Source organism: Dama dama, chromosome 19, assembly GCF_033118175.1.
Source record: "Dama dama isolate Ldn47 chromosome 19, ASM3311817v1, whole genome shotgun sequence".
Classification (NCBI taxonomy): domain Eukaryota; kingdom Metazoa; phylum Chordata; class Mammalia; order Artiodactyla; family Cervidae; genus Dama; species Dama dama.
Genome location: NC_083699.1, coordinates 80,404,426 through 80,426,224, shown reverse-complemented (window position 1 = coordinate 80,426,224; position 21,799 = coordinate 80,404,426).

Genomic DNA, 21,799 nt, shown 5'->3' with positions numbered 1-21,799 from the left:
GATTAAAACTATCCCCAAGAAAAAGAAATGCAAAACAGCAAAATGGTTGTCTGAGGAGGGCTCACAAATAACAGAAAAGAAGAGAAGTTATAGGCAAAGGAGAAAAGGAAAGATATACCTATCTGAATGCAGAGTTCCAAAGAATAGCAAGGAGAGATAAGAAAGCCTTCCTCAGTGGTCAATGCAAAGAATTAGAGAAAAACAATAGAATGGGAAAGACTAGAGATCTCTTCAAGAAAATTAGAGACAAGGGAATATTTCATGCAAAGATGGGCATAATAAAGGACAGAAACTATACGGATGCAGCAGAAGCAGAAATATTAAGAAGAAGTTGCAAGAATACACAGAAAAACTATACAAAAAAGATCTTAATGACCCAGATAACTATGAAGGTTTTATCACTCACCTAGAGCCAGGTATCCTGGAATGCAAAGTCAAGTGGACTTTAGGAATTATCATTAAGAACAAAGCTAGTGGAGGTGATGGAATTCCAGCTGAGCTGTTTCAAGTCGTAAAAGATGATGCTGTGAAAGTGCTGCACTCAATATGCCAGCAAATTTGGAAAACCCAGCAGTGGCCACAGGACTGGAAAAGGTCAGTTTTCATTCCAATCTCAAACATGCCAAAGAATGTTCAGTCACACACTTGTGCTCATCTCACATGCTAGCAAAGTAATGCTCAAAATTCTCCAAGCTAGGCTTCAACAATATGTGAACTGAGAACTTCCAGATGTTCAAGCTGGACTTAGAAAAGGCAGAGGAACCAGAGATCAAATTGTCAACATCTTTTGGATCATCAAAAAAGCAATGAATTCCAGAAAAACACCTGCTTCTGCTTTACTGACTATGCCAAAGCCTTGGACTGTGTGGATCACAATAAACTGTGGAAAATTCTCCAAGAGATGGGAATACTAGACCATCTTACCTGCCTCCTAAGAAATCTGTATTCAGGTCAAGAAGCCACAATTAAAACCGGATGTGGAACAATGGGCTGGTTCCAAATTGGGAAAGGAATATGTCAAGACTGTATATTGTCACCTTGCTTATTTAACTTATATGCAGAGTACATCATGCAAAATGCTGGGCTGAATGAATGACAAGCTGGAATCAAGATTGCTGCGAGAAATATCAATAACCTCAGATATGCAGATGACATACCCTTATGGCAGAAAACGGAGAAGAACTAAAGAGCCTCTTGATGAAAGTCAAACAGGAGAGTGAAAAAGTTAACTTAAAACTCAACATTCAGAAAACTAAGATCATGGCATCTGGTCCCATCACTTCATGGCAAATAGATGGGGAAACAGTAGAAACAGTGACAGACTTTATTTTCTTGGGCTCCAAAATCACTGCAGATGGTGACTGCAGCCATGAAATTAAAGGATGCTTGCTCCTTGGAAGAAAAGCTGTGACCAACCTACTATGCTAACCTTTTTATCATAGTAAAAAGCAGAGGCATTACTTTGCCAACAAAGGTCTGTCTAGTCAAATCTGTGGTGTTTCCAGTAGTCATGTATAGATATGAGAGTTGGACCATAAAGAAAGCTGAGCACTGAAGAATTGATGCTTTTGAACTGTTATATTGGAGAAGACTCTTGAGAGTCCCTTGGACTGCAAGGAGATCCAACTAGTCCATCCTAAAAGAATTCAGTCCTGAATATTCATTGGAAGGACTGATGCAGAAACTGAAACTCCAATACTTTGGCCACCTGATGCAAAGAACTGACTCCTTGGAAAAGACCCTGATGGTGAGAAAGATTGAAGGCAGGAAAAGGGGATGACTAAGGTTGAGATGGTTGGATGGCATCACTGACTCGATGGACATTAGTTTGAGGAAGCTCTGGGAGTTGGTGATGGACAGGGAAGCCTGGCATACTGCAGTCCATGGTGTGGCAGATTTAGACACAATTGAGAGACTGAACTGACTGAACTGATAATTACCTGTAGCTATTTGCTTTTTATGGGCTTACCTGGTCACTCACATGGTAAAGAATCTGTGTGCAATGCTGGAGACCTGGGTTTGAACCCTGGGTTGGGAAAATCCTCTGGAGGAGGGCATGGCAACCCACTCCAGTATTCTTATTTGGAAAATCCTCATGGACAGAGGAGCCTGGGGGGTTATGGTCCATGGGGTCACAAAGAGTCAGACATGACTGAGTGACTGAGCACAAAGAGGATTCCTAGGAGATCTGCATGCACATTAATTTGTGAATCACTGCTCCAGATAGATTGTACCTTGGAGGGCTTGGAGACAGGGCCAGACTGTGACTCCTTCCATCTCCATAATCAAATCACTGAAGCACACTGATAGATTGCTCCTCTTCTTCTTCCCTGTGGACTCTTGTTATAATATTATGAACTGGTTTTCTGCAAACTTGGACAGCACTAAGATTTCTTGCAGAGCAGCCTCAGCTCTTGGTCACAAATATTGAGAGTGGTGCCACTTGAAATATAATCAGTTTGACAGTAGCCAACAGATTGCTATTCAACTTGTTTGCCAGGAGATTTCCCCCTTCTTCAGATACAATTAAGTTTTTCCCCTGCTTTGGTCTGAAGCCAAGGTAATAAAATTTCCAGTGTAAGTGGGTAAAACAGACTTACAAAACAGTAATGGGGAAAATTTAGGATTTTTCAGCCTGGCATTAGGAAGGGTCATACAGCCAAACTGCTTAATAAGATGCTGTAATTCTTTGGTAATAATTGGAAATTAGCTGTTGTTCCCATGCTACCCTTGGCCTCCCAGCTTTTCTTTGGACTCTCCTTAGACCCCATGATCCAGCACTCAATAATTTAAGTATTCTGGCACATTGGGAGTCCCCAGGAACTTAAATAATAGTATCTAAATTTCTTCTAATTTGTCGGTGCTCCTACCTTACTGGTTGTTAGGTACATTCTGCTTATTTAACTTATATGCAGAGCACATCATCTGGACTGGATGAAGCATAAGCTGGAATCAAGATTGGCCGGAGAAATACCAATAACCTCAGATATTCAGATGACATACCCTTATGGCAGAAAGCAGAGAAGAACCTCATCAAGAGCCTCTTGATGATAGTGAAAGAGGAGAGTGAAAAAGTTAGCTTAAAACTCAACATTCAGAAAACTAAGATCATGGAATCTGGTCCAATCACTTCATGGCAAATAGATGGGGAAACAGTAGAAACAGTGATAGACTTTATTTTCTTGGGCTCCAAAATCACTGCAGATGGTGGCTGCAGCCATGGAATTAAAAGACATTTGCTCCTTTGAAGAAAAGTTATGGTCAACCTAGACAGCATATAAAAAGCAGAAGTATTACTTTACCAACAAAGGTCTGTCTAGTCAAAGCTATGGTTTTTTCCAGTAGTCATGTATGGATATGAGAGTTGGACCATAAAGAAAGCTGAGCACCGAAGAATTGATGCTTTTGAACTGTTATGTTGGAGAAGACTCTTGAGAGTCCCTTGGACTGCAAGGAGATCCAACCAGTCCATTCTGAACGAAATCAGTCCTGAATATTTATTGGAAGGACTGATGCTGAAGCTGAAACTCCAATGCTTTGACCACCTGATGCGAACAAATGACTCATTGGAAAAGACCCTGATGCTGGGAAAGATTGAATGTGGGAGGAGAATGGGACGAGAGGATGAGGTAGTTGGATGGCATCACCGACTTGATGGACATGAGTTTGAGTAAACTCCGGGAGTTGGTGACGGACAGGGAGGCCTAGCATGCTGTAGTCCATGGGGTCTCAAAGAGTCGGACATGACTGAACGACTTAACTGAACTGAACTGAGCTACACTCAAACCTCACTATTTGCACATTCTACTTTTGTGAATATGCTTACTTGGTAAAATTTATTTGTAAACCCACATCAATACTCATGTGGCTTTTGGGACTTCCCAGGCAGTCCAGCGGTTAAGACTCCACACTTCTGCTGCAGGGGCCGTGGGTTCAATTCCTGGTCATGGAACTAAGATCCCACATGCCACCCATTGTGACCAAAAAAAAAAAAAGCTATGGGGCTTTTGCCATCATTGGTGGACAAGTGCAGAGTGATGGAAAATATGAATTTTTGGACAAGTACATTCCCTGCTGATATTGAACAAAGTCATGTTCTGCTTGTTTCAATTCTCATACTATAAACTGTCCTTTTCATAGTTTATTTTCTGCCATGTTTTCTGCATTTTATGCTTTGTTGTTGATGACTTCAGTGTTTAAAATGAACCCCAAGTGCTAATGTGCTATCTAGGGTTCTGAAGCACAGAAGCCTTAAAGAGAAAATGGTTTAAAGAGAAAATCTTTAAAAGATGTGCCCTAAAGAGAAAATACTGTATTAGAAAAGTTCCCTTCAGGCATGAATTATAGTGCTGTTGGCCAAAAATTCAATGTTGATCAGCAATGCTTACTAAATAAAGTGCCTTTACAATATGATACTGGTACAGAAAGACAAGTATAGACCAATGGAACAAGATAGAAAGCCTAGAAATAAACCCACACACCTATGGACACCTTCTCTTTGACAAAGGAGGCAAGAATATACAATGGAAAAAAGACTGCCTCTTCAATAAGTGGTGTTGGGAAAACTGGACAGCAATGTTTAAAAAATAAAATTGTAACACTTCTTACAATGTGCACAAAAATAAACTCCAAATGGATTAAAGATCTAAACGTAAGGCAGAAACTATAAAAATCTTAAAGGAAATAATAAGCAAAACACTCTTTGGCATAAATTGCAGCAATATCCTCTTTGACCCACCTCTTAGAGTAATGGAAATAAAAACAAAAATAAACAAATGGGACCTAATTAAACTTAAAAGCTTCTGCACAGCAAAGAAAACTTTTATAAATAAGATGAAAGGGAGAAAATAATTGCAAATGAAGCAACTGACAAAGGATTAATCTCCAGGCAGGTCATGCAGCTCAGTATCAGTAAAACAAGCCAATCAAATGTCAGTATATAAAAACCAAACAACCCAATAAAACAACCAGAAGACCTAAGCAGACATTTCTCCAAAGAAGACATACATATGGCCAACAAACACTTGAAAAAAATGCTCAACATCACTAATTATTAGATAAATGCAAATGAAAACTACAATGAGGTATCACCTCATACCCATCAGAATGGCCATCATCAAAAAATCTACAGACAATAAATACTGGAGAGGATTTGGAGAAAAGGAAACTTCTTGAGCTGTTGAATGTAAATTGATACAGCCACTATGGAGAACTTAGTATGGAGATTCCTTAAAAAACTAGGACAAAGCTACCATATGACCCAGCAATCCCACTCCTGGGCACATACCCCAAGAAAACCATAATTCAAAATGTCACATGCACCCCATTGTTTATTGCAGCACTATTTACAATAGCCAGGAGATGGAAGCAACATAGATGTCCACTGACAAATGAATGGATAAAAATGTTGTGATACACATATACAATGGAGTACTACACAGTCAAAAGAGGAATGCATTTGAATCAGCTGTAGTGAAGTGGATGAACCTAGAGTCTATTATTTAAGTCAGAGAGAGAAAACCAAATATCATATATTAACACATGAATATATATGGAATATAGAAAAATTGTACTGATGAACTTATTTGCAGGGCAAGAATAGAGACACAAACATAGAGAACAGACTTATGAACACAGTGGGAGAAGGAGAGAGTGGGACAAATTGAGAGAGTAGCGTTGACATATATACATTACCATGTGTGAAATAGCTACTGGGAAGCTGCTATTTAACGCAGTGAGCTCAGTTCAGTGCTCTGTGATGACCTAGAGGGGTGGGATGAGGGAGTGGGAAGGAGGCTCAAGAAGGCGGGAGGGAGATATGTATACTTACGGCTGATTCATGTTGTACAGCAGAAACCAACACAACATTGTAAAGCAATTATCCTCCAATTAAAATGAATTTAAGAAAATAATTTAAAAATATAAATAAGTTAAAAATTAGCTGTCTTTAGTCATAAACACATATGAAACAAGGTTCTGTATTGCTTGGGTACCAAAAATGTTGTGATCATAGGCTCCTGGGAAACTAAGCCTAAGGTTGCTTTAGAAGTAGTGGTTCAGGATTCACTAATGCAGTGTGTGTGCTGAATGTATACAACATAGTTGCTGTGAGAAATGAAAATCAGCTGTTTTTAGAATATCACCCTAGGGGTGTGGCCTATAAATGTTTGAATCTAATTCTTTACTCTTCCTAGCTTTGCTGAACACTTAGAGAGCCATCACTTTACCTTCTTGCTGGAGTGTGAGTTTCAAAGTACTTGCTGGATGGAATAGTCAAGTGTTGCACAAGCAAACTCTGCAATTGCACAATCTGAAAATGTGGTGTGTATGTCTTCATCTTTTACAGTAAGTCCCATACATATGAAAAAAATTCCATTCTGGTAGCATGTTCATATGTTTAACAAAGGTTCACCTAGGTACTCAAATAACACAATCAGCTATATAGTACTGTACTTTAATAGATTTATACTATTTTTCACACAAATAATACATTAAAAAAACCACAAAAATAAACATTTTAGTCTTATAGTAAAAGTGATAGTGTTAGTCGTTTAGTCCTGTCCAACTCTTTGCGACCCCTGGATTGTAGCCTGCTAGACTCCACTGTCTATGGGGTTTTCCAGGCAAGAATACTGGAGTGGGTTGCCATTTCCTTCTCCAGGGGATCTTCCCAAAACCCAGGGATTGAGATTAGGTCTCCTGCATTGCAGGTGGACTCTATCATCTGAGCCAGTCTTATACTACAGTACCTTGAAAAGTACAATAGTGCAGTACAGCAGCTGGCATACAGGGGCCGGCATTGAGTGAACAGACAAGAAGAGTTACTGACTGGAGAAACAAAAAGAAGTGGGAGATGGTAGAGCTCAAGGGTCCTTAGCAACAGGAGACAGAGGACAAGCTGCAATTTCAGTCATGTTTGACATTGATAGCACAGGTTCTGGTTTCTTGCTGAGTTCAGTTCTACTCACTTGAAAAATAACCCAGGGCTCTCTGGCTAGTAGCTCTTGTTTTCTCATCATAAATGACACAGTAGCACTGGATTGCATTCTGAACGGCTGCTGCACCCTTCATGTACCATTCTATATTCAGGTCCTGTGCCTCAAAAGCTAACAGTGCCTCCTCAAATACCGAAAATCCCCTTGCCATTTCCTGTGCTATGAATCTCTTTGGTTCACTTGAACAGTTGCACTGAAGAACAGAGTTAGCTAGCCTAAAAACTAGCTGCTTTATAGCTTGGCATCAATTTTTTATTTTTCTGATGTAACTTGAGTCTGGCATCCTTTTCCAGTACAGTCCTGTCTCATCCACACTAAAAACCTGATCGGGTAAATACGTGTCTTCATCAATATCCTGGAAACATTTCAGGAAATTGCCAGGCAGCTACTGTAACTGCACTTGCTGCCTCACCATTTACTTTTCCCTAGCCTTGAACTGATGAAACCAGTCATGGCTGGCATTAAAAGATGCGTCCTCTGATTCCTCACCATGTTTCTTCTTTAAGTCTTCATAAAGGCTTTTGGCTTTCTCTTGAAACAGCCTTATGCTGAAAGGGACACTGATGCTGATCCTGCATCCACACACTAAGAAGTTTCTTCATCTCCTCCATCACTTCTCCACACTTTTTCAATATTATTTTCTACATCATTGGCACAGCAAACTTCACATGTTCCATGATCTTGTCCTTATTCTTCAGAATCATGCTGATGTTTGGACAATTCATGTTATAAGAATGAGCAATGGCTACCATCTTTTTGCCTCACTCCAATCTCTCAATTTTTACTTTTTTTTTTCACTGTTATCTCTTGGTGATTCTTCACAGTACCAGCCACATCATTGCTGTTTTTACGCTTGCTTCCTGATAGCTTGGGCTTGAAGTAAATATACTGTACTATGTACTCTATACAACACTGTACCAGAAAGTACACAAAAGCAGAAGCACTTGTAGAGGTGGAGGAAGCATGCACATGACAATGTGAGGCAGGCACGTGAACTAACTCGTGATTGGACATGTGAACGTCCGTTTACATCTTTAAAGTTTGCAATTTGCATGTTTCTATGTAGCGGACTTACTGTATTTCCAAGGTAGCTAAATGTTTCCAGCTTATAGTTAACTGTATGCTATATACATATATGCATATAGTTATATACATATATATGTCTACATACATATATAGATATACATATAGTTAACTATATGTCAGCTAAATGTTTCCAGGATATAGTTAATTGAACGAAGTCTTAACTGGAAACCCCAATGAACTGGTGATGGAACTGTGAAGAGAGGAAGAGACTCAGTTAGGTCCCTGGACAATGTTCCTTGCAAAAGTTATAATTCCTTTAGCGACAGAGTGGATGCCCTTAGTGGAAAAAAGCCATGAGCAAGACAGACTGTAAATAATTCCCATTCCATAATCATAGCTATAGTCAGATCCCTCTGTATCTGAGAATTCTGCATCCTTGGATTCAACCAACCATGAATTGAAAATACTCAGAAAAAAACTGAGAAAGTTTCAAAATGCAAAACGTGAATTTACAACATCACAGCAACAATTTACATTATATTTACAATTATTTACATAGTATTTGTATTGAATTCACAACTGTCTATATAACATTTACATTGAATTAGGTATTGTTCACTCTTGCCATCTTCTGTTTGACCACTTCCAATTTACCCCCACTCATGGTTCCTATGCAATATTGTTTTTCACAGCATTGGACTTTACTTCCATCACCAGTCACATCCACACTGGGCATTGTTTTTGCTTTGGCTGCATCTCTTCATTCTTTCTGGAGTTATTTCTCCACTCTTCTCTAGTAGCATATTGGGCATCTACCAATCTGGGGAGTTCATCTTACAGCGTCATATCTTTTTTCCTTTTCATACTGTTCATGGCATTCTCAAGGCAAGAATACTTAAGTGGTTTGCGATCCCCTTCTCCAGTGGACCACATTTTGTCAAAACTCTCCACCATGTCCCGTCTGTCTTGGGTGGCCCTACACTGTATGGCTCATAGTTTCATTGAGTTAGACAAGCCTCTGATCCATGTGATCAGTTTGGTTAATTTTCTGTAATTGTGGTTTTCATTCTGTCTTCCCTCTAATGAATGAGGATAAGAGGCTTGTGGAAGCTCCCTAATGGGAGGGACTGGCTGTGGAGGAATCTGGGTCTTGTTCTGTTGGGCAGGGCCATGCTCAGTAAATCTTTAACCCAATTTTCTCTTGAAGGGTGGGGCTGTGTCCCTTCCCTGTTGTTTGGCCTGAGGCCTGAGGCCAAACTATGGTAGGGGTGGCTTCGAGGGTAAAGCATCTGCCTGCAATGTTGGAGACCCGGCTTCAATCCCTGGGTCGGGAAGATCCCCTGGAGAAGGAAATGGCAACCCACTCCAGTACTTTTGCCTGGAAAATCCCATGAATGGACGAGTCTGGTCGGCTACAGTCCATGGGGTCACAAAGAGTTAGACACGACTGAGTGACGACATGTTTAATGGTGGTAACGGTTGCATTCATTGCCCCTGACCCTGCAGCAGGCACTGTCGACCCACGCCTCTGCCAGAGATTCCCAGATACTCACAGGCAAGTCTGGCTCAGTCTCTTGTGGGGTCACTGCTCCTTTCTCCTGGGTCCTGGTGTGCACAAGGTTCTGCTTGTGCCCTCCAAGAGTTTGTTTCCCCAGACCTGAGGAAATTCTGTAATCAAATCCCACTGGCTTCCAAAGTCAAATTCACGGGGGGTTCTCAGTCCCTTTGCTGGATCCCCAGGTTGGGAAATCTGTTGTGGATCCTAGAACTGTCATAACAATGCAAGAACTTCTTTGGTATAATTGTTCTCCAGTGTGTGAGTCATCTTCTCAGTGACTCTATGGTGGGGCTAATGGGGACCTCCTCCAAGAGGACTTATGCCACAAGTTACACCTCCCAGGTCTGCTGCAATCAGAGCCCCTGTCCCCACGGCAGGCCACTGCTGACTTGTGCCTCCACAGGAGACACTCAAATACTCATGGGTAGGTCTGGCTCAGTCTCTTGTGGGATCTCTGGGTCCTGGTGTGCATAAGGTTTTGCTTGAGCCCTCCAAGAATCTCTGGTGGGTTGGGGTTTGACTCTAAATGTGATTTCACCTCTCCTACCATCTTGTTGGAGCTTCTCCTTTACCCTCATAGTCAACAAAAGAGTATGAAATGCAGTACTTGGGCACAATCTCAAAAATGACAGAATGATCTCTGTTTGTTTCCAAGGCAGACCATACAATATCACAAGTCTATGCCCCAACCACTAATGTCAAAGAATTTGAAGTTGAATGGTTCCATGATGACCTACAAGACCTTCCAGAACTAACACCAATCATAGGGGAGTGGAATGCAAAAGTAGGAAGGAAAGAGATACCTGGAGTAACAGGCAAGTTTGGCCCTGGAGTACAAAATAAAGCAGGGCAGGGGCTAACAGAGTTTTCCAAGAGAATGCACTGGTCATAGAAAGCAGCCTCTTCCAGCAACACAAGAGATGACTCTACACATGGACATCATCAGATGGTCAATATTGAACTCAGATTGATTATTTTCTTTGCAGCCAAAGATGGAGAAGCTCTAGACAGTCAGCAAAAACAAGACCAGGAGCTGACTGTGGCTCAGATCATGAATTCCTTATTACCAAATTCAGACTTAAATTGAAGAAAGTAGGGAAAATCACTCAGGTATGACCTAAATCAAATCCCTTATGATTATACAGTGTAAGTGACAAAAAGATTCAAGGGATTAGCTCTGATAGAGTGCTTGGAGAACTATGGATGGAGGTTCATGACATTGTATAGGAGGCAGTGATCAAGACCATCCCCAAGAAAAAGAAATGCAAAACAGCAAAATGGTTGTCTGAGGAAGCCTTACAAATAGCTGAGAAAAGAAGAGAAGCTAAAGGCAAAGGAGAAAAGGAAAGATATGCCCATCTGAATGAAGAGTTCCAAAGAATAGCAAGGAGAGACAAGAAAGCCTTCCTCAGTGGTCAATGCAAAGAATTAGAGGAAAACAACAGAATGGGAAAGACTAGAGATCTCTTCAAGAAAATTAGAGATACCAAGGGAACATTTCATGCAAAGATAGGCACAATAAAAGACAGAAACAGTATGGATCTAACAGAAGCAGAAATATTAAGAAGAAGTGGCAAGAATACCCAGAAGAACTGTACAAAAAAGATCTTAATGACCCAGATAACCATGATGGTTTTATCACTCACTTAGAGCCAGATATCCTGGAGTACAAAGTCAAGTGGGCTTTAGGAAGCATAACTAAGAACAAAGCTAGTGGAGGTGATGGAATTCCAGCTTAGCTGTTTCAAGTCGTAAAAGATGATGCTGTGAAAGTGCTGCACTCAATATGCCAGCAAGTTTGGAAAACTCAGCAGTGGCCACAGACCTGCAAAAGGTCAGTTTTCCAATCTCAAAGAACGGTAATGCCAAAGCATGTTCAAACTACCGCATAATTGTACTCATCTCACATGCTAGCAAAGTAATGCTCAAAATTCTCCAAGCTAGGCTTCAACAGTATGTGAACTGAGAACTTCCAGATGTTCAAGCTGGACTTAGTAAAGGCAGAGGAACAAGAGATCAAATTGTCAACATCTGTTAGATCAAAGAAAAAGCAAGAGAGTTCCAGAAAAACATCTGCTTTTGCTTTATTGACTATGCCAAAGTCTTTGACTGTATGGATCACAACAAACTGGAAAATCCTTAAAAAGATGGGAATACCAAACCACTTTACCTGCCTCCTGAGAACTCTGTATGGAGGTTAAGCAACAGTTAGAACCAGACATGGACTAGTTTCAAATTAGGAAAGAAATATGTCAAGGCTGTATATCGTCAGCATGCTTATTTAATTCATATGCAGAGTACATCTTGCAAAATGCCAGGCTGGAGTCAATATTGCAGGGAGAAATATCAATAACTTCAGATATGTAGATGACATCACCCTGATGGCAGAAAGTGAAGAGCGACTGAAGAGCTTCTTGATGAAAGTATAAGAGGAGAGTGAAAAAAGTAGGCTTAAAACACACGTTCAAAAACTGAAGATCATGGTATACAGTCCCACCATTTCAAGGCAAATAGATGGGGAACAATGGAAACAGTGACAGACTTTATTTTCTTGGGCTCCAAAATCATTGCAGATGGTGACTGCAGCCATGAAATTAAAAGACGCTTGCTCCTTGGAAGAAAAGGTATGACCAACCTAGATAGCATTTTAAAAAGCAGAGACATTACTTTGCTGATGAAGGTCCATCTTGTCAAAGCTATGGTTTTTCCAGTAGTCAAGTATGGATATGTGAGTTGGACTACAAAGAAAGCTGAGCACTGAAGAATTGATGATTTTGAACGGTGGTGTTGGATAAGACTCTTGAGAGTCCCTTGGACTGCAAGGAGATCCAACCAGTCAATCCTAAAGGAAATCAGTCCTGGGTGTTCATTGGAAGGACTGATGTTGAAGCTGAAACTTCAATACTTTGGCCACCTGATGGGAAGAACTGACTCATTTGAAAAGACCCTGATGCTGGGAAAGATTGAAGGCAGGAGGACAAGGGGATGAGACGGTTGGATGACATCACCAACTTGATAGACATGAGTTTGAGCAAGCTCCAGGAGTTGGTGATGGACAGGGAAACCTGGCGTGCTATAGTCCATGAGGTCACAAAGAGTCGGACGCGGCTATGCTACTGAAAATAACTGAGAGTTGAAAAAGTATTTGGAAGGAGGCAGGTAGGTTATAGGCAAATAGTAGGGCTCTTCGTGTCTGTAGTGGTGTTGGGGAGTGTCCTGGGACTAATCTCCTTCAAGTACTGTTTGAAATGTTGTGGGAGAATTTGTGGGAAAACAGAGGAGGAAATGTCTGATTTGTTCCAGGAAATTACAATAGAGAAGGAGAAATTTGAGCTGATTTTTATGTAGGGAGAGGTGTTCTTTAGTTTGGCGAGAGGGTGAGGTTAACTGGGGGCCTGGGATTAGGGAGAATTCCAGCCAGAAGAGCAGAATTGGCAGAGGCAGGAATGTGTCCAGAGTGTGTGTATAGACAGAGGAGGTGTGTAGGAGTTTTGGCAGACAACGAGGGGGCAGTAAATTGGGGATGTGGAGGGGTAGTGGCTAGACCCCATGATCAGGGTTTTGGACTTTTCACTGTAGGTATAGAAAAGCAGTACAAGATCTGAATTTAGGAAAGATCATTCTGGCATCAGTGGGCAAGGTAGATGGGAGGAGCGAGACTTTGTGCTGCCATTGGTACTGGTGACTAATACCCAGCTCCCCCTTCCCCTCCTGAGAGATCTCAGTGCTCTGGGGACTCCACAAGGATGCCTACCTGTGGTCCGTTTCTGTAAAAATCTTACCTTTTCAGACTTGACTGGGCATACAAATCTCATTGGATCACAAATTCTGATTCAGTAGTCCTGAATCAGAATCTGAGTAGTTCTGAATCTGAGTGGGATCCAAGCTTCTGCCACTGCCAGTCCATAGACACACTTTGAGGAGAAAAATTCCAACTTGCTTGCACACGGGAATCACCTGGATTTATAAAAACAAAAACTGATGTCTGGTGCCACCTATGAGATTCTGACTAAATATATGTAAGGTGTGGCATGGCAATGAGCATTTTAAATGTGTCCAAGGTGAAGGTTCAGGTGTCTTCATTTGGTTGTTTTATTTTTAATATTTTACTAGAGGATACTGGAATCTGGAACCACCAGCCATGCAGGATGGATAGTGAATGGAGATTCAGTGTCCTGGGAGGGAAGGAGTAATTACTTCACCCTGGATTTGTGCTGGCTGCTGGAGGTTGGAGTGGGCAGAAATGGAATGGGACTTCCCTGCTCATTGTGTTCCTGAAACTGTGGCCCTTGGGAGGGTGGGGGAAATCCCAGGGATCCCTAATAATTGCCTGGTAGTGGTGGTTTAACCTGTCAGCTAAATCATTACATAAGAGCAAGTGGGGAAACTATTTTCCTAGCTTCTTGGGTTTTCCTTTTAGCTCTTCTCTCCCTGCCTCCATAGTGAGTGATATATATTGACTTTAAACTTCTTGCTTAAGAGCAGTACCAGCTGTCTACTCCCATGCTCTTCTGTATTGCAACAAGCTTTGTTATTTCATATATGTTATTTCTTTCCCATGCCTTAACATGGACCCCCAGTATAGTTTTGCACAGAACTAATGAAAGTGATTGATCTCCCTTGAGTTGTTCCTGACTTTATAAGAAATGATTTTAATGTGTTACACATTCGTTCTTATTTCTGGAGGGAAGGGAGCTAGTTTTTAATAGTTTAAAAAAACTCCTTCTATTTTTGATAGAGTTAGAAATTTTTCTTCTTTTCTAGAAAACTGGAATATTACTGATGTTCATCAAAATTTCTTTTTATCTTTTGAGATGCTGGCACACTTTTCTCTTTATGTTTATTAAGGTGGAGAATTACATTAAAGGATTATCTAATGTTAAACTATCCTTGCATTCCTGGGGAAAAATCCATTTTGTTTGTTATCTTTTATTTACCAGTTTTGCAAAAAAATAGCTTTTGTAAATAGCAATGAATGAGGTTGTCCTGTGGTTCTTCTTATTCATACTCTGTACATTTGGACATCAAGGTTTTGCTAACCTCATTAAATGACTTTATCTTTACCTACTCCTTGAAAGAATTTATATAAGATGGTAAATATTTCTTACTTGAATGTTTGATAAGCTTGATGGTTAAGCTATTGGAGCCTGGGTTTTTTTGTTTTACTTTTGTTTATGGTAGATTTTTAAAAATTTTAATTGGAGGATAGTTGCTTTACAATATTGTGTTGGCTTCTGCTATGCAACAACTGAATCACTCATATGTACACATATGTCTGGGCTTCCCAGGTACTCAGCTGGTAAAGAATCCACCTGTAATGAAGGAGACCCTGGTTCAATTCCTGGGTTGGAAAGATCCCCTGGAGAAGGGCTAGGCTATCCACTCCAGCATTCTTGGGCTTCCCTGGTGCTCAGGCAGTAAAGAATCTGCCTGCAATGCGGGAGATCTGGGTTCAATCCCTGGGTTGGGAAGATCCTCTGGAGGAGGACAGGACAATCCACTCCAGTATTCTCGCCTAGAGAATCCCCATGGACAGAGAACCCTGGTGGGCCCCAGCCCATGGGTTCCAAAGAGTCGGATACAACTGAGCGGCCAAGCACAGCACATGCATGTATCCCCTGCTTCTTGAGCCTCCCCATCCCAACCTGATCCTGTCCCACTAGATTGTCAATAGCACCAGACTGAGTTCCCTAATGACCTAAATTCTGTAATGTTGTGGTTGCTCACTGGTTTCAGCAGTGTAAATTCTCCTACTTTGGCTGACATCAAGCTAACAATAGTGTCAACTTAAAAAAAATGCACAGCATGAGAGTTTCGAGTTAAGTTTTATTTGGGGCAAAATGAAGACTGCAGCTCAGGAGACAGCACCTCTGATAGTTCTGAGAAATTGCTCCAAAGAGGTAGCGGGGAAAGTCAGTATAACATATGTGATTTTAGTGAAGGGGGAAATGCATGCAGTCAAGCACATATTTTTCCAAAAGGCTTTTATGAATCTCATGAAGCTTTTGCTAGTCACAAGGAATAGTCATCACCTTGAAGGATCATGGCATCCGGTCCCATCACTTCATGGCAAATAGATGGGGAAACAGTGGAAACAGTGCCTGACTTTATTTTTGGGGGCTCCAAAATCACTGCGGATGGTGATTGCAGCCATGAAATTAAAAGACGCTTGCTCCTTGGAAGGAAAGTTATGACCAACCTAGAGAGCATATTAAAAAGCAGAGACATTACTTTGCCAACAAAGGTTCATCTAGTCAAGGCTATGGTTTTTCCAGTGGTCATGTATGGATGTGAGAGTTGGACTGTGAAGAAAGCTGAGCACCAAAGAATTGATGTTTTTGAACTGTGGTGTTGGAGAAGGCTCTTGAGAGTCCCTTGGACTGCAAGGAGATCCAACTAGTCCATCCTAAAGATTAGTCCTATGTGTTCATTGGAGGGACTGATGTTGAAGCTGAAACTCCAATACTTTGGCCACCTGATGTGGAGAGCTGACTCATTGGAAAAGACCTTGATGCCAGGAAAGATTGAGGGCAGGAGGAGAAGGGATTGACAGAGGATTAGGTGGTGGGATGGCATCACTGACACAATGGACATGGGTTTGAGGGTACTCCGGGTGTTGGTGATGGACAGGGAGGCCTGGCGTGCTGCGGTTCATGGGGTTGCAAAGAGTCCGACACGACTGAGTGACTGAACTGAACTGAACTGAAGGATTTTAGTGCTTTTCTAGATATGAGGCTCAAGAACTGGGCTCATAAAATTGGCTCCTGAAAATATTTAACTATCTGAAGACTTGTTTTGCCAGGTGGCCCTGCCTCCCACCAAGCACAGAGTGCCTCATTTCTGCTTTCTACACTGAGTTCCTTTCAGGGGTTTTTGGAAGTCAGTAGCTACATCTGCTCATGATTTAATCCTTTTATTTTTAATATTTTGTTTGTTTGTTTTGTTTTTTCCATTTATTTTTATTAATTGGAGGCTAATTACTTTACAATATTGTAGTGGTTTTTGCCATGCATTGACATGAATCAGCCATGGATTTACATGTATTCCTCATCCTGATCCCCCCCTCCCACCTCCCTCTCCACCCGATCCCTCTGGGTCTTCCCAGTGCACCAGCCCCGAGCACTTGTCTCATGCATCCAACCTGGGCTGGTGATCTGTTTTACCCTTGATAATATACATGTTTGGATGCTGTTCTCTCGAAACATCCCACCCTCGCCTTCTCCCACAGAGTCCAAAAGTCTGTTCTGTACATCTGTGTCTCTTTTTCTGTTTTGCATATAGGGTTATCGTTACCATCTTTCTAAATTCCATATATATGCATTAGTATACTGTATTGGTGTTTATCCTTCTGGCTTACTTCACTCTGCATAATGGGCTTCAGTTTCATCCATCTCATTAGAACTGATTCAAATGAATTCTTTTTAATGGCTGAGTAATATTCCATGGTGTATATGTACCACAGCTTCCTTATCCATTCATCTGCTGATGGACATCTAGGTTGATTTAATCCTTTTAGAGGGAGATGGCCGGTGCCAATGTCAAGTGCCAATTTGTAATGGACAACAGCTAACAATCACCTTACAAAACTCCTTAATACTTAATAACTGGCTTCTTAATTTCAAAGTGAGGTGACTCCAGGCCACTCATATAGGGTTACATCTTCTGGGAGTTTTCACTGGAATTGCATTATTTTTCTTCTATAAATTTGTCCATTTAATCTATAGTAAAATTTATTGACATAAAAGTGTTCATAATATTCTCTTGGTGTCTTTTAAATCTCTACATCACATTTAACTCTGTCTTTTTTGTCATTCTTATTATTATGTTGGGAGGGTTTTTTTCTTGATCAATCATGTTAATAGTTTGTCGTCAGCTTTTGTCTTTAGTATATACTTTTTGTATTGGATTGTTTTGTACTGGATTATTTCTACTTTATTTTTTCTTTCATCTACTTTTAAAAAATCTTTTTTGCAAAATTATTTAATTATTAAATTAAATTGTTTATTCCTTTTTCACTTATTGGCTGTGCTGGGTCTTCAATACTGTGTGGGATTTTCTCTAGTTGTCATGAGTAGGAGCTTCTCTCTAGTTGCAGTGCATGGGCTCCTCATTTTGGTGGCTTCTCTTGTAGCTGAGAAAAGACTCTAGGGCATGTGGGCTTCAGTAGTTGCAGTGTGAGAGCTCAGTAGTTGCAACTTCCAGGCTCTAGAGCACAGGCTCTATACTTGTGGCACATGGGCTTAGTTTCCCCACGGCATGTGGGATCTACCCAGCCCAGGGATTGAACCTGTGTCTTCTGCATTGGCAGGAGGATTCTTCACCATTGAGTCACCAGGGAAGCCTTCACCTCTCATCTTCTTTCTTTGAATTTATTGGGTTACTTGGGTTTTATTGGATGCTCTATTAGCCAGAGTACTGGGAGGAAATAGAAGGCATACTCAAAGAAAGGATTAACTGAAGAGACTTCAATGAAGAGAATACACAGATATGGCATGGTTAAGGAAACCAACAAGAGATGAAGCAGTCGAAGTTCATGGCAGTAGGAATCCAGCATTATTCCTCAGCCTGAAATTATGAGGGGAAGGGGCTGTGTTTTCAGACTCGCTGATGAGCCTTGGGAGAGGTGCTGTCCAAGGAGAGCTATGGCCTTAGGCAGAGCAATGTAACCTCTGCCAAAACGAGTAAGAAGGGAGCAGAGAATAAGTAACCTGTTACTCTCTGGGTAAACTCAACTAGAAGTCAGCTGAAACATAGCTGGGATGATGTAGTCCTCAGGGACAAGGCCCTTGGAGGCACAGAATAAGAAAAAGTCAACCAATGGATCTAGAAGGCATACAGAAAGTAATCAGCAGAGATTTAATTCATTTAAGTCCCTCTGCACCCTCACCAATTTGTGTATTTAAGGGTATATAGTTTCCTCTAAGTCCTGTTTGAGCTGCCTCTCATAAATCATGAAATAAGGTATACAGTAGATCTTTATTAGTTATCTATTTTATATATAGTACTGTGAATATGTCAATTCCCATCTCCCACTTTATTTCTCTCTGCTTACCTCCTGTTAGTCATAAGTTTGTTTTCTATACTTGTAACTCTTTCTGTTTTGTAAATAAGGTCATTTGTACCCTTTAAAAAAATCCCACATATAAGCGATATCATATTTATCTTTCTCTGTCTGACTTCATTAAGTATGACAATTTCTAGGTCCATCCATATTGCTGCAAATGACATTATTTCATTTTTATGGCTGAGTAATATTCCATTGTATATACACACCATTCCTCTGTTGATGGATATTGAGTTGCTTTCATATCCTGGCTATTGCAAATAGTGCTGCAATGAACATCAGTGGGCATGTATCTTTTTGAATTATGGTTTTCTCCAGATATATGCCCAGGAGTGGGATTGCTGAATCATATGGTTGCTCTAATTAATAATAGAACTATTAATTCTCTCTTCCCATTTATGTTTCGTCAACACTTAGACCTGCCACATTTAGGTTTTGTATGAATGGCAAACACCCTGGCTGCGGTTAATATTTTTGGCTGCTGCCACAGAGGAGAAGGTAGTTCTGTTCATTGGTATAAGTTTGTTTACAAAAAATTTTACAAGAAATTTGTAATGAAACCCTCCTTTATTCTACTACTCTTAGAAACTCTGTGAGCTCAACACACAAGATCTTTTCTGGGTCTCTAAGAGCTCAGTGATGGTGTGAACAGTAGTCCAGGTTTTTCTTGGTTAGATCCCAATTTTAAGAGAATCAATAGTATAAAATTTCATCCCTGAGTGGGAAATTGATTTTAAAATGACAGATGGGAGAATAAAATTTGATCGATGTTAATTCCTGTATGACTCTCACAGGTTTTTGTGAGAATTGAGAGTGGATTTGTTTTAAAGCATCTGGCCCTTCCTACATTCCTTCCACTTAAGAGTAAAGAGGCAAATTGCTTGGGGAAACCCCCAATCAAGCAGCTACAGTCTTCCTGGAGATGAAATATCAAAATTTTGGTGAGTGTAGTTAGGGATCAAGTGAATCACTGCCTAGTGACATCAACTCATTACCACCTGTGACAGACCAGAAATAGTCACTCCCTTTAAGCAATACTTGGACACAACTGCTTGATCTATGTATCCCAATAAAAAGGGGAGGAAAAAAATGGGAATTTCCTGGCTTTCACCTAGGGAGCTAAGTTTTCCTTTTTAAGGTCCAAAATTACAGTTCTAACAACTATAACGCTCCAAGGAGAAGAGAGCTGGTCTAAAGGATCCTGGGAAAGCCAGGATCCAAGCATCAAGCTGAGAAATTTAGAGGTGAATTCACTCTGGAATGAATTTGATCCAAGAAACAGATGTGAGCTTGTACAATAAGACCCAAATGATTCTCTTAGGAAATATTCTTTAGAATCTCTAGAACCTCTAACATTCTCTAGAATCCCCTTAGATTTGTATCTCTAGGGCTTCCCTGGTGGTTCAGCAGTAAAGAATCTGCCTGACAGTGCAAGACTGTGGGTTCACTCCCTGACTTAGGAAGATCCCCTGGAGAAGGAAATGGCAACCCATTCCATTATTCTTGCCTGAAAAATCCCATGGACAGATGAGCCTGCTAGGATACAGTCCACGGGATCTCATAGAGCTGGACATGACTTAGCAACTAAACAATACACAGGGTCTTTCAGCTTAGAAATGAAGTACTAAGAGTAGTAACAGCTGCCACAGATTGACTATGCGTCAAGCACCCTGACAAGTGCTTTGTTTACATGCACTGTGACTTTTAAACTTAATCTTATGATGTCAGTTTTGTGAGTATCTGTATTTTGTAGATGTCGAAAATGAGGATCGGAAGAGTAAAGCCACCTGCCCAAAGTCACATATAACTAGGATTTGCACTCATTTCTGACACCTGGACCCTTGCTCTGAATCATCATGCCTAACTTCATGTGGGTGCACAGCATTTTGTGAACAGTAATGGCATTTTTCACGTTCAACTTCCCCATCTCTGCTATGATTATGTGAGGCAGGGCCAACTGATATAAGCTACAGTTACTCCCCTGTTGCAGAGGAAGAAACTGAGGCACAGAGGTTGAGTGATTCACTCAAAGTTCTATAGCAGCAAGTGATGGAATCAAGGCTGAGATCTCGATAGTCTCAAGGCCAGTTTCTCCCCACTGCCATGCTGCTCTTGGAAATATGCTGTTTTCTGACCCCTGAAGGCATGGGCAGAGTTTGAGATGAGTGTGAAGTTGAGTCAGAACCCAAATAATTGCTAAGAGTACATTTTAAAGCCCTTAGAATAGAAAGTTGTTATTTTTGTTGTTTTAAAACATCTGATACTTCCCATAAACAAAATGTATAGTTTTAGTTTGGAATACAATTATCTCACTGACCTGCTTTTTAATGCTCAAACAAACCTGATGCAAGATAAGTCTAACAAAACTGAAAGTTGCCTGAACAGAATCAGTTTTTGCTTTATGGTCACTTGTGAAGCCAGAGAGTAGATACAAATATAGAGGCAAGAGAAATAGCAGAGGGGGTGCAGGAAGAGTGTGCAGTGAGGAAGAGAAAGCAAAGAGCTAAAAACCCTTTGAAATGGAGCAATAGAGCATTTAAGAAACTCTTTGTAAATTAAACTTTAGAGGTTTAAAAGACAAAACCAAAAAAAATAAAAATCCTGATAGACTGCAGCCTGGTCAAGGTGCTCATCTCACCTTTTCCTTTTATTGATATACACTGTAATATTTATAGATGAAATGATTATGTCTGAGATTTCATTCTGAATCATCCAGAGGGTGGGGCAGATGAATGGGGTAGGTAAACAAGGTTGGCCAGTTGTTGATAATTGTTGACATTGGGTGATGGATACCTAAGGATTTATTATGATATCTCTATTTCTGTGTGTGTTTAAAAGTTTCCATGGTAAGAAGTTTTAAAATTTTGAGATTCTCTGATGGCTCAGAAGGCAAAGAATCTGCCTTCAATGAGGGAGACTTGGGTTTAAATTTTAAGAAATTCTATTTCATCATAACCAGCTAGTGCCATCTATGGGAGATCTATGGGAACTGTCCTTTAGGGGAGGAAAACCAGAAAGGCTAAACCAGGCTGCAGAGTGACTAAGAAATGAAATGCTTGTGTACTAAGTTACTCCAAAGGACTAAGCAATCGGCAGTTGATGGGTCTGCTCCTAATTTTGGAGTCAGAGGGTTGGAAATAGTATGAATATAAACTT